Consider the following 12,011-nt stretch of genomic DNA (forward strand, 5'->3'; position numbering starts at 1 on the left):
CATTTTAATATAAAATAAAACATTTGTTGTAACATATTACAAAATTATAACTTTTATACATTCTAGAGATTTTTCTTAAATTACAACCTTAGATTGATGATCTCTGCTGCACTCCTTACTCTGCTAGTCTTTACTATTTCCTACACGTGAAATTAACAGATGCTAAGTATTTACTTAGTGAGGCATAATAATGTAAAGGAACTGTAATTTATACACAAGTATATCATGACTATCAAAATACGAAATAAACTGTATACTTCATAAGAATCATTTAAAAACAATCTCAGCTAAACCAAGTTTCTATCATATAATCATCGAAACTATTCTTAGTATGCCCAGTATACCTATCTATCTGTATTTTTCCAATTACCTTTTATTTTGCCCAATGTATGTCAACTGAGAATGCAAGGTACGAAATAAACTGTATACTTCATAAGAATCATTTAAAAACAATCTCAGCTAAACCAAGTTTCTATCATATAATCATCGAAACTATTCTTAGTATGCCCAGTATACCTATCTATCTGTATTTTTCCAATTACCTTTTATTTTGCCCAATGTATGTCAACTGAGAATGCAAGGTACATGCGTTGCACTGAAGTTCCGAAATGGTAATTCACCTCATTATGAATACCATGTGTGGCACCTCTTATGCCAAAAATGCACCATAATGCATTAAGCAAAATTGATCGATAACTTTCATACACGAAGTATGTCGAAATTGTAATTCACCTCATTATGAATACCATGGGTGACACCTTTTATGTCGAAATTGCACCGTTATGCATTAAACAAAATCGATCGATACTATCATACACAAAGTATGTCAAAATGGACCTATAACTCTCAATGCACATACAGTGGGCTTTTAAGTCAAATCCACATATTTAAACATTTATTTCTGCAACATCGATAACCATTGAACAACATCAACATTCATCTATTCATTTTAGAGCAGTTTATACTCTAAAACTTATTCATAATATAATTCCCATACACATTATGAAAATATATCAAAATACCGTAAAACATACATTTAACAAGACCATCGAGGTTGACTCATCGTGAGTCTTCCTCATCTCATATAAGTATAATAAATGCACTCACCTGATATGCCTCACTAGTATGCTTTAAGGATGTCCAACTATTCAACAACTTTATCTTTTCCCTTTTTCTTGCTTGACTCTGAAGCTTGGTTACGATCTACACAAGCATCCATTATTACACATGCCATACAAATGTTAGTATACTTTCTAACATTTATTCTTTTAATAATACTTAAAAAGTACTATTATTTTGAATTTCTATTAATATTCATCATATCTTAAATTTCCAGGCTTAACAGTATCGGTACCCTTACTATGGTATTGATACTTCTATATAATGGTACCAATACTCCTTTCAGTATCTATACCATTTTTACATTTTGTAATCCATAGTATCGATACCTTCCTCTTAGTATTAATACCCACAACAATATTGATACTACTTGCATTAGTATCGATATTGTTCATCAAATTTCCTCAAATTTAAACCTATAGTGTATGTACTGTTCTTCCAGTATTGATACCCTTACCTAGATTTTTCATTTTTCAATTCGATTTTTTACCCAAATTTCGTTTAATTCTTTTTCTTTTACCTCCAACAATACCCTTAAATTTTTCATCACTAAACCCAACTAACTTCCTCCATTTAGCTTCTTATAACATCTAAAATCTCCAAAGAACATCCCAAACGAAGAATCACACTACTTTTTCATACATGTTTTTAGTCAATTTCAAGGCTTGTAATCTCTTATTTACTTCTTTGACAAGTCAAATATACTTGTAAGCCTAAAAAAACCCAGTTTTTTCAATCTCAAATAAATCATTCATCTCTTAGTTTTAATCCTCTTTAAACCTTCCTTAAGCTTCCACATCACTTAAGGTTTCAAAGCCAAACCAAAACCGAAAGGAAAAACTAACTAGATGAAGTCTTACCTTTGCTATGGGGGCTTGGGACGTGAGGAAGAAGAATAAGAGAAAACCAATAAAACTTATCCTTTATTCTCCTATTCACTCATATTAAATACCCCCATTAAATGAATATTAAATTCATTCCATCCAAATGACTAAATTGCCCCTCTATTATTCAATTCTTAATAATTAGTTTTAACCAAATTTCCTAATTCATTTCTTGTACTTTACCATTTATTCAAATTAAATCCTCTAAATTTTAAATCATTTCATTATGGTCACCGACCCGATATTTGGGGTATTACAATTCTCCCCTTAAGAAAACCCGTCGTTGAATTTTAAATACTTCACCATTTATATGAAGACGTGTGGAAACTATTTCCTCATGTCCTCCTCTCTTTCCCAAGTAGCTTCTTCTACCTTATGGGTTTGCCAAAGTATTTTAACTATAGTAATCTTCTTGTTACGCAGTTCATTTCTTTCTCGAGCTAAGATTCGCACTGGTTCTTCCTCGCAAGTCAGATTTAGTCGGATCTCTATTTCTTCTAATGTGATAATATGGGATGGATCTGATCGGTACCTTCTAAGCATCGACACGTGAAAGACATTGTGGATATTGTCTGTATCAGGAGGCAAATCTAACTGATAAGCTACTGGTCGGACCCTTTTCAAAATCTCATAAGGTCCAATGAATCTTCGACTCAGTTTTTCTTTGCGCCCAAATCTCAATACTTTCTTTCAGGGTGATACTTTCAGAAATACCTTGTCTCTCACTTGAAATTCATCTCTTTTCTTTTCAAATCAACATAAGATTTTTGTCAATTGGAGGCTATCTTAAGATTATCATGGATATCTTTCACTTTCTCTTCCATTTGTTTCATCAAATCCAGGCCAAATAGGTCTCAATCTTTTAGTTCAAACCAATTTAATGGTGTTCGACACTTCCTCCCATAAAATGCTTCACACGTAGCCATCTTAATACTCGATTGGTAACTATTGTTATAAGCAAATTCCGTTAAAGGAAGGTACCTTTCCATTATTCTTTGAACTCAATCACACATGCCCTTAGAATATCCTCCATTACTTGAATAGTTCGTTCTGACTGCCCATCTTTTTGCAGATGAAAAGTTGTGCTAAAATTCAATCGAGTACCCAATGGCTCATGTAAAGACTTCCAGAATCTTGAAGTAAACCTTGGGTCTCGATCGAAAACTATCAATATAGGCACTTCATGCAACCAAACTATTTCTTTTATATACAATTCTGCATATATATCCATCGAGTAATCCACCTAAACTGGAATAAAGTGAGTTGTCTTGGTCAATCTATCCACAATTACCCATATTGAGTCCTTTTTACCAGGTGACAAATGTAGCCCCGAAACAAAATCCATTGTAACTTGTTCCCACTTCCACTCGGGAATGGATATCAGTTGTAGTAATCCAGAAGGCACTTGATGTTTAACTTTCACTTGCTGACATGTCAAACATTTTACAACAAACTCCAAACAACTCTTTTCATACCAGGCGACCAATAACGACTCTTTATATCTTGATACATCTTCCGCATGGATACATCATCAAAGAACTATAATGTTCCTTGGAAAGAATATTTTTCTTCAATTCTTCATTATTTAGAATGCAAAGTCTTCCATGATAATACAAACATCCTTAACTTCTTATCTCAAAGTCTTTAGTCTCATCTTTTTCTACTTGAGAAATTTTAGTCAAACATGCTCAATCTTGTCCTTGCCCGATCCAAAAGCATCGGTTTTATCTTAAGCTCAGCAATTAAGGTACCATTTTACTTTACTGACATACGTGCATCCAAAGCTCATAGAGCTACAAAAGTCTATCGACTAAGTTCATCAGCTACCACATTAGCTTTTCCTGGATGATAATTGATCATCACATCATAATCTTTTAAAAGATCTATCCGTCTTCTTTGCCTCATGTTTATTTCTTTTTTAGTCAACAAATACTTTAGACTCTTGTGATTTGTATAAATATGGAACCGTTCACCGTACAAATAATGAAGCCAAATTTTCAATGCAAACACGAGCGATACCAATTCGAAGTCATGAGTCTGGTAATTTCTCTCATGAGTTTTCAATTGTCTTGAGGCATAAGCCATGACTTTTCCATCTTGCATAAGCACACATCCCAACCTATTATGAGATGCATCACTAAAGACTATATAGTATTTACCCTACTTAGGTTGTACAAGCACTAAGGCCTCTGTTACGATTCTCTTTGGCATTTCAAAACTTTCTTGGCATTTCTCTGACCAAACAAAAGGAACATCATTTCGTAACAACTTAGTTAGCGGAGAAGCTAACATTGAGAAGTTCTTCACAAACCGTCTATAATAACAATCAAGCAGCAAAAAACTCCAAACTTTAGAAACATTCTTTGGGGGTTGCCAATCCACTATAGCTTGAATCTTTTTGGGAACTACTCTGATGTCTTCTGCGGAGACTATATGACCAAGGAAAGCAACCTCAGCTAACCAAAATTCACACTTGGATAATTTGGCATACAACTTCTTCGCTCGAAGAGTATGAAGAACAACACGAAGATGATCATCATGCTCCTCTATTGACTTGGAATACACCAAAATATCATCGATAAATACCGCCACAAATTGATCCAAGTAAGATATACTCGGTTCATCAAGTCTATAAATGCCACAGGATCATTAGTCAATCCAAATGGCATTACCACAAATTCGTAATGTCCATACCGAGTTTGAAAAGTTGTTTTTGAAATATCATACACTTTTATCTTTAATTGGTTGTACCCCAACCTCAGGTCTATCTTACAGAACACTGCAACGCCTTTCAGTTGATCAAACAAATCATCAATCCTCGGTAAAGGATACTTATTCTTTATAGTCACTTTATTTAACTGACGATAGTCGATGCATAATTGCATAGACACATCTTTCTTTTTCGAAAAAAGCACAGGTGCTCCCTAAGGAGAAACAATGGGTCTAAAAAATCCCTTATCAAGTACCTCCTACAATTGGGCCTTTAATTCTCTTAACTTCGTTGGAGCCATTTGATACGGAGCCATAGAAATAGGTTTCGAACCCAGGTAAACCTCAATATGGAATTCCACATCACATTCTGGATGTTGGGACCATCAGCTCACCACATGGCACAACTAAAAGAAAATTTTGATGGTCTCACTAGTGATCCAAGTACAATAAACTGAAATTAGGAGGAAAAGATACGAATACTTACAGCGGGTTCCTTGAAAAACAACAAGGCACTACTAGAAAAAAAACCCCTTTAATGACGCGAATTGTGCGTCATCTATGGGTGCGGATGACACATAAATGCCTGTCGTTGAAGCCACCGACATGAATTTTTGATGACGCGCAATTATGTGTCATAAATCTATGACGCACATTTATGAAGCAAATTTATGACGCGCATTTATGACGCTCATTGCGCGTCATTGAAGCCCCCGTCATAAATGAAGATGACACACATTTGTGTATCATAAATTTATGACACATATGTATGATGCTCATTGCGTGTCATTGAAGCACACGTCATTAAAAAAGATGACACATATTCTTGTGTCGTTATTTTATTTCGTAAATTATATATATATATATATTGTAGATTGACAAATAATCAAACTAAATCACATTTAATGCCTCATAATACTAAATATATATATCATATTATATATAAGCAATCCATTTGCATACAATATACTCCCTTTAAGTTACCAAAAATATTATAATGGTTCTTAACTTTGGATGATCAAAGTCAACATTTGAAACCCCACACGCAAAAAGCCATAAAATGAACACAACTACAGCTCTTCCTACCATCAGTTTCATTTGCAGATTCTGCAGCCACATCCTTCGTCGCAGTTGCCGCTCTTGCCTCTGGAAGCTATCAGACTGCGATATTATTACAAAACCATATATATATTATGATGCTTACCTAGACCCTAAACTAAACCACAAAAGAGAAGATAGCACCAACCTGGAATTCAAGTTTTCTGTTTTTGTCCACTAGAAGTTCAATCTTCTCCCCATAATCCAAAACCTGATCAGAAATGGAATTAGTGAACTGAACACTAGCTGTTACGCCATGGGAAAGCATTCATTTCAGACATGGTCCCAAACTTTGAAATATGAACTTTTGGAATGAAAAGTTTTATGTCTTGTTAAAGTAAATCCATTAAACCATATCTATGCATAGGCATGTGCACTACTGGCGGCCAAAAAACTCCAGAGCATCTGAAGGCACAAGTAGATATTGGTTTGGTACTATAATTAGTTTGAACTGTGACCATACTATACATTACTAAACTAATGCACTGGAAAACTCATTCATATATGTCTGCTGCAGAAGTTAATGGATTAAAATTTTGGCCACATATGCATTGGATTAAAATTTTGCATTCAAGCCCAACTAATTACCTTGACAAGCTACAGAAAATGACAAAGGTGAAAGTGTTCAAAATTTTGCAGGTAAGAGGCAAGCATGAGTCTAGATATAAAAGATGTTTAATTTTGCAACGATATATTATATTAGTTGTGATCTCTAGATGATGCCAAAGCTCTTCATCATGTTACTTCAGAAGCTGTGACAACCTAGAAATTATGGAACGAATTCCCACATTGCTGTTGTCAAGTTGCTGGAAGAAATGATCACAGAATCCACTCAATAACTCAACAAAACAAAAGAATGTGTCGGCTTCGGCAGCAGCCTGCAAAACTTAAATTATGGAAAATGTTGAAGAAGATAACCAATACTTTTATAATAAATCATGATAACAAAGAAACTATAATCTATGTTATTCTTGAAATTGTAATTGGTCTATGGCTATATTAGCATAGATACTCCATATTCGTACATATGATATATATATATATATATATATATATATATATATATATATATATGTCTGCCAAGTTGATAACATTAACGATAAATGAACATTACCATACTGGTTTTCAAAAGCTGTAATCTATTTGAAAGTTACTATTTTTGTTTAAACTTTTTGGGTATCTTGGGGCAAGAAAAGGGATGGCTTTGATGCAATGGAGTTGCAAACAGAAACAAGAAAATCATGGAAATCTTCTTTCATATTCAATACATGAAAATCAAAACAATCGCATGTTAGATATTTAATAAAAAACAACTAGGTGCGGACAATAATGAGATCTTACCGCCATTTCCGCATCAGGGTCATTCTTGAATGCACAAAATAGAGGTGCCAAGATTTCATTCATTCCTTGAACATATCTTATGCCCAGATTTAACTTGGCAAATACGAATAATATGTTTCTCATTGCATCCTGAACAAGCAATATGCATGTAAGTCTGGAAATATTCAATCCATATCTAAACTTAAGTCCAAAGGGGTGAAACACTAAATTCACATGAAATAATAAAAGAAAAGAAGAATATAGTTACCTGATTAGATTTTGCAAGCTGTAAGTCTGGATGAGTGCGTATCACATCTAAATCAATCTATTCAATGATTTTTGACTCCTACAAATAACCCATCCCCAAAATAAAAAATAAAGAATAAAGGTTTGATATCCATAAGCACTCCATTCATAGATTCTATTAAAATTTGAAAATCATAATTCCCTTGCATTGTTGTCATATATATTCTAGTGTTTTGAACTAAGACTTAACGTATGCTCAACTAAGCATTGATAGAAACCGACTTGGCTGAATTGCATGGACTGTGTAATTTTCCCCCTCCTTTAACTTAGGTTAAGGCTTGCATCAATAGGAAGCTTAGATGTTGCAGTCTTTCCTACTATATTGCCAAACAACATCAACATAATAAATACTAAACCCTGATCTCTAAAAAATTATAGAAAGATCTAATACGAAAGAAATTATTATTGGTAAATTAAAGATAGATATTGCAAGGCATTATATTCTCTAAGGATGCATGTAGTGCAAAATGCTAGCTAACATGAAGACTACTAGGCTAGCTCATGTTTTAAAACTTAATCAATTCATACAAGATTAACCAAGTTTTTACAATGTTATATTTAACACATTCAGACATTAAAGTTTAAAAACACATGGAATGATGTACGACTTCCAAAAACTTATTTTTCAGACCAGTCTAAGAAGGTACCTGGAAGAATTGGTTCCAGACACTGCTTTTCCCAAGGCTCAAAGGATGCTCTCCGGGAGTTATATGTGATCTTGAAAGCAAACCCTTTCCCTCAGAGTTTGATTCATCATTATCACAAGCCACAAACTTCTCCAAACTCCTTGTGATTTCTGACTGACTATCCATAAAAACATTCAAAAACCCCAAATCTCTTACAGGAACAAAATAAAGTGAAAGACGACAACCATAAAAGATAACACTACTTTTCAGGACAATAATGTCAAAAAATAAATAAACTCATGTGAAGTCATTCTATTATTAGGAGAGAAAAACAATGTACAACCAGCAAGATATGGATAAGAGTCACTTTTCTCTTACAAAATAGTAGTTACATGTTCTAGCTCTATGCATATCGGTTTCTTTCATTACTTATCCACTTAATACTTTATAGATGATGTTGGAATTCTACATTAGAATTAAGTAAAGCAACTAATCGTATCATACTTACTCGCAACTAGCACATCCACATAATGAATGTCATAGTTGCGTACTGAGTCATATACACTATTTTATCAAGGAAAAGGTAAAGAAAATGACTTACAGGATTCATCAAGAGCTCTTCCTTAAAATACATGTACTGAGACCTTTTCTTAGCTAATTTTGACAACCACTGCCCACGTTCAAGTGGTAAATACCCCAATAACAACTACCCCAATAACCAAACAATACGGTCTTCAGTATTAATAAAAAAAAATAATCAAATTTTCTGAGGAATTTCCACATTTTTCAAATTCTCAGCAAGCAAATAGTATAAAGGGAAAGGGAAAAACTACCTTCCACATAGTAGATCTAATCCCTGCACCATCAGGAATCCCCTATGACGCAAACCTCCCTAATTCCCACATATTTATCACCTTCTTAGACAACTGAAAAGAAAGGAAATTAGAAACAAAAAAGAATGAAGTAATAGAAGAAGTGAATCGCCTAATCAAATAGAATCGGGAGGAGGAGGCACTGGAGCCGAAGGCTGAGGAGTTGGCTCGGAAAACACGGCAGAATCGGTGGTGGCGGTGGTTGGAGAAGGAGAGTATATGTGCAAGCGATCGTCTGCGGGAGTTGTGGACCAGAGTGAACTGATTATCGAGGGGAAGAAACGGGAAATGATGAAAATATTGGGGGAATTAAAAGACGACTTTTACAGATGACACACAATTAAAAGTGTACTCTATGCTTTTGTAAATTTTTTGAATTATGACTATTAAATATGACACACATTATTATAAGTCATAAATCATTCAAATTTTAAAAAACATGACATTTTTTTACGACACACATGTTTTGCAAGTCATAAATTAGCGGTGTCATCGTTCATGTGTCATTAAAGGTATATTTTCTTGTAGTGAGGACAACAACGGCTATTGGTGGTGTCGATAGATTCGAATCGTAAGCCTCCACAAAACCACGTCTCGACCTCTACTCAGTTTACCCGATTGAGAGCAATATTTGCTTTTCCCAAAACTGTTTTTGAGAAAAACGACTTAAGATAATGTGTAAAAATGACTGTTAAACCTTACACCTTCTTTTATATCCAAGTTACCCTAACATATTAGGGATTTTGTTATTTCAAATTACTTAAATCTTTATTTAATTAATTTAAATTAAATATTTGGGATTATTAAAACATATGTATATCAAACATATATTAACTCTACATATATTTTAGTAATGTACAAAAAATTGTACATCTTTGCTCATTTCAATCCTAGGGTGTGACCCTGTAAGATATTGTAACGTTAGCAGTAATTATTATAACACTTCTAATATTACATAAAATGAGTTACATCTAGAAATATAACATTTTCACATAAGTTACAAGAAAATATGATTCGACATATCATCTTCGTGATTAACTCTTTTATGTATTACATCCTTTTGTCCTTTATATCTAGAATAGGCACAAGTCTTGGAATATTCACACTTGTATAGCCCATCTATTGTTTCTTGATATTTAGAGTAGACTTTAATTAACTAATAATTTATGATATCTCATATCAACTTATTCGAGCATGGCCATGCATTTCTAGTCTCATTCAATCAAGTAGCTTGTGGCATATTTCCTATTATGTCAGAAGGAAAAAACCTATCTTAATCATACACACTAACTACATAAATCGAGATATATTCAATAACAGTCTTTATAGTGCAACCAGTTACGAGCTTGTTTAACTGCATTAAAACATACAACAATATATGTTGGGATCATAAGCAATGTTATGACTGTCACAAAATAATCCAAGACATATGCTCATGGTGGGTCAATCAAATACATTATTCTCTAACAATATAATCATGTATCAATTCTGACATCTCTATGTCAACGACAACTCATTGTCATCAATCAATAACATGTTAGTCTTAAGCGTATTATTATTGTCCATGCCCATAATAATACATGACTAGGGATTTTTTAATAATAACAATTATGTTATTATATGGACTTATTATCTTCCTGTTTATGTTAAACACATATATATAACTGAAAATAATAGCGGTAATGTCTTTATTCAATAAAATTGGTAAATAACATGTATCGTTACAATAGACATATGATTGGTATTTGGGCATACTCTAACAATCTCCCACTAGCACTAGGACCAATCACTCACATTTCTATATCGAGTGACTCAGTGCGATGATCATGCCTCTGTTGTGTATGAGGCTTCATCAAGGGATCAAGAATGTTATCATCCGTGTGTACTCTGCATATTTCCACATCTCCTCGATATATAATCTCTCGAATGAGATGAAAGCGCCTAAGATATGTTTGGACTGTTGATGAGATATGGCTTCCTTTACTTGTGCAATGCCTCCATTATTGTCACAATGGAGTTCTATAGCATCTGATATGCTAGGAAAAACCCCTAGTTCAGATATGAACTTCTTGATCCAAACAACCTCTTTTGTTGCTTCACTGGCTGTAATGTATTCAGCCTCTATTATAGAATCAGCTACTATGTCTTGCTTCAAACTTTTCCAGCTCACAACACCTCCATTAAGACAAAACACAAAACCCGATTGTGATCGTGAGTCATCCTTATCAGTTTGGAACCTGGCATCAGTATAACCTTTTACACTAACCTCTTCATCACCTCCATAGATAAGAAATGTATCCTTAGTTCTTCTCAAGCAGTTAAGGATATTTTTAACTGCGACCCAGAGATTTTCACCAGGGTTTACCTGATACTGACTCGTCATGCTTAAAGCATACAATACATCTGGTCGAGTACATATCATGACATACATGATAGAACCAATAGGCGAAGCATATGAAATCTTATTCATCCTTTCTCTTTCTTGTGGAGTTGAATGACACATTTCCTTTGAAAGAGAAATGCCATGTCTCATAGGCAAAATTCCTTTTTTGGATTCTTCCACACTGAACCTTTTCAACACTTTGTCTATATATCTGCTTTGACTCAGACCTATAAGTCATCTTAATCTATCTCTATAGATCTCAACTCCTAAGATATACCCTGACTCACCCAAATATTTCATAGAAAAACAACTACCTAGCCAAGTTTTAACATACTATAAAATAGGTATATAATTTCCTATGATGAGTATGTCATCTACATACAAGATTAAGAAAGAAACAATATTCCCACTAGCCTTCTTATAAACACAAGGCTCATCTTAATTTCGGATAAAACCAAAATCTTTGATTGCATCATTGAAACAAATATTCCAGCTTCAAGAAGCTTAATTTAGTCCATAAATAGACCTTAGTAGATTACAAACCTTTCTAATATTTCCTGGAACGACGAAACCTTCTGGTTGTGTCATATACACATCATCTTCGAGTTTTCCATTAAGGAAACCGGTTTTGACATCCATGTGCCAGATTTCATAATCATGGAATACAATTATTGCGAGCAAGATCCGGATGAAC

General features: G+C 33.8%; 1 pseudogene; it reads right to left on the minus strand.

The window, feature by feature from the left end:
* Positions 1 to 5,736: 5,736 nt before the first annotated feature.
* Positions 5,737 to 11,317, minus strand: LOC120199453 (annotated as a pseudogene).
* Positions 11,318 to 12,011: the final 694 nt, after the last annotated feature.

The sequence above is a fragment of the Hibiscus syriacus genome, unplaced genomic scaffold, assembly GCF_006381635.1.
Source record: "Hibiscus syriacus cultivar Baekdansim isolate YM2019G1 unplaced genomic scaffold, ASM638163v2 tig00000340_pilon, whole genome shotgun sequence".
Lineage (NCBI taxonomy): Eukaryota > Viridiplantae > Streptophyta > Magnoliopsida > Malvales > Malvaceae > Hibiscus > Hibiscus syriacus.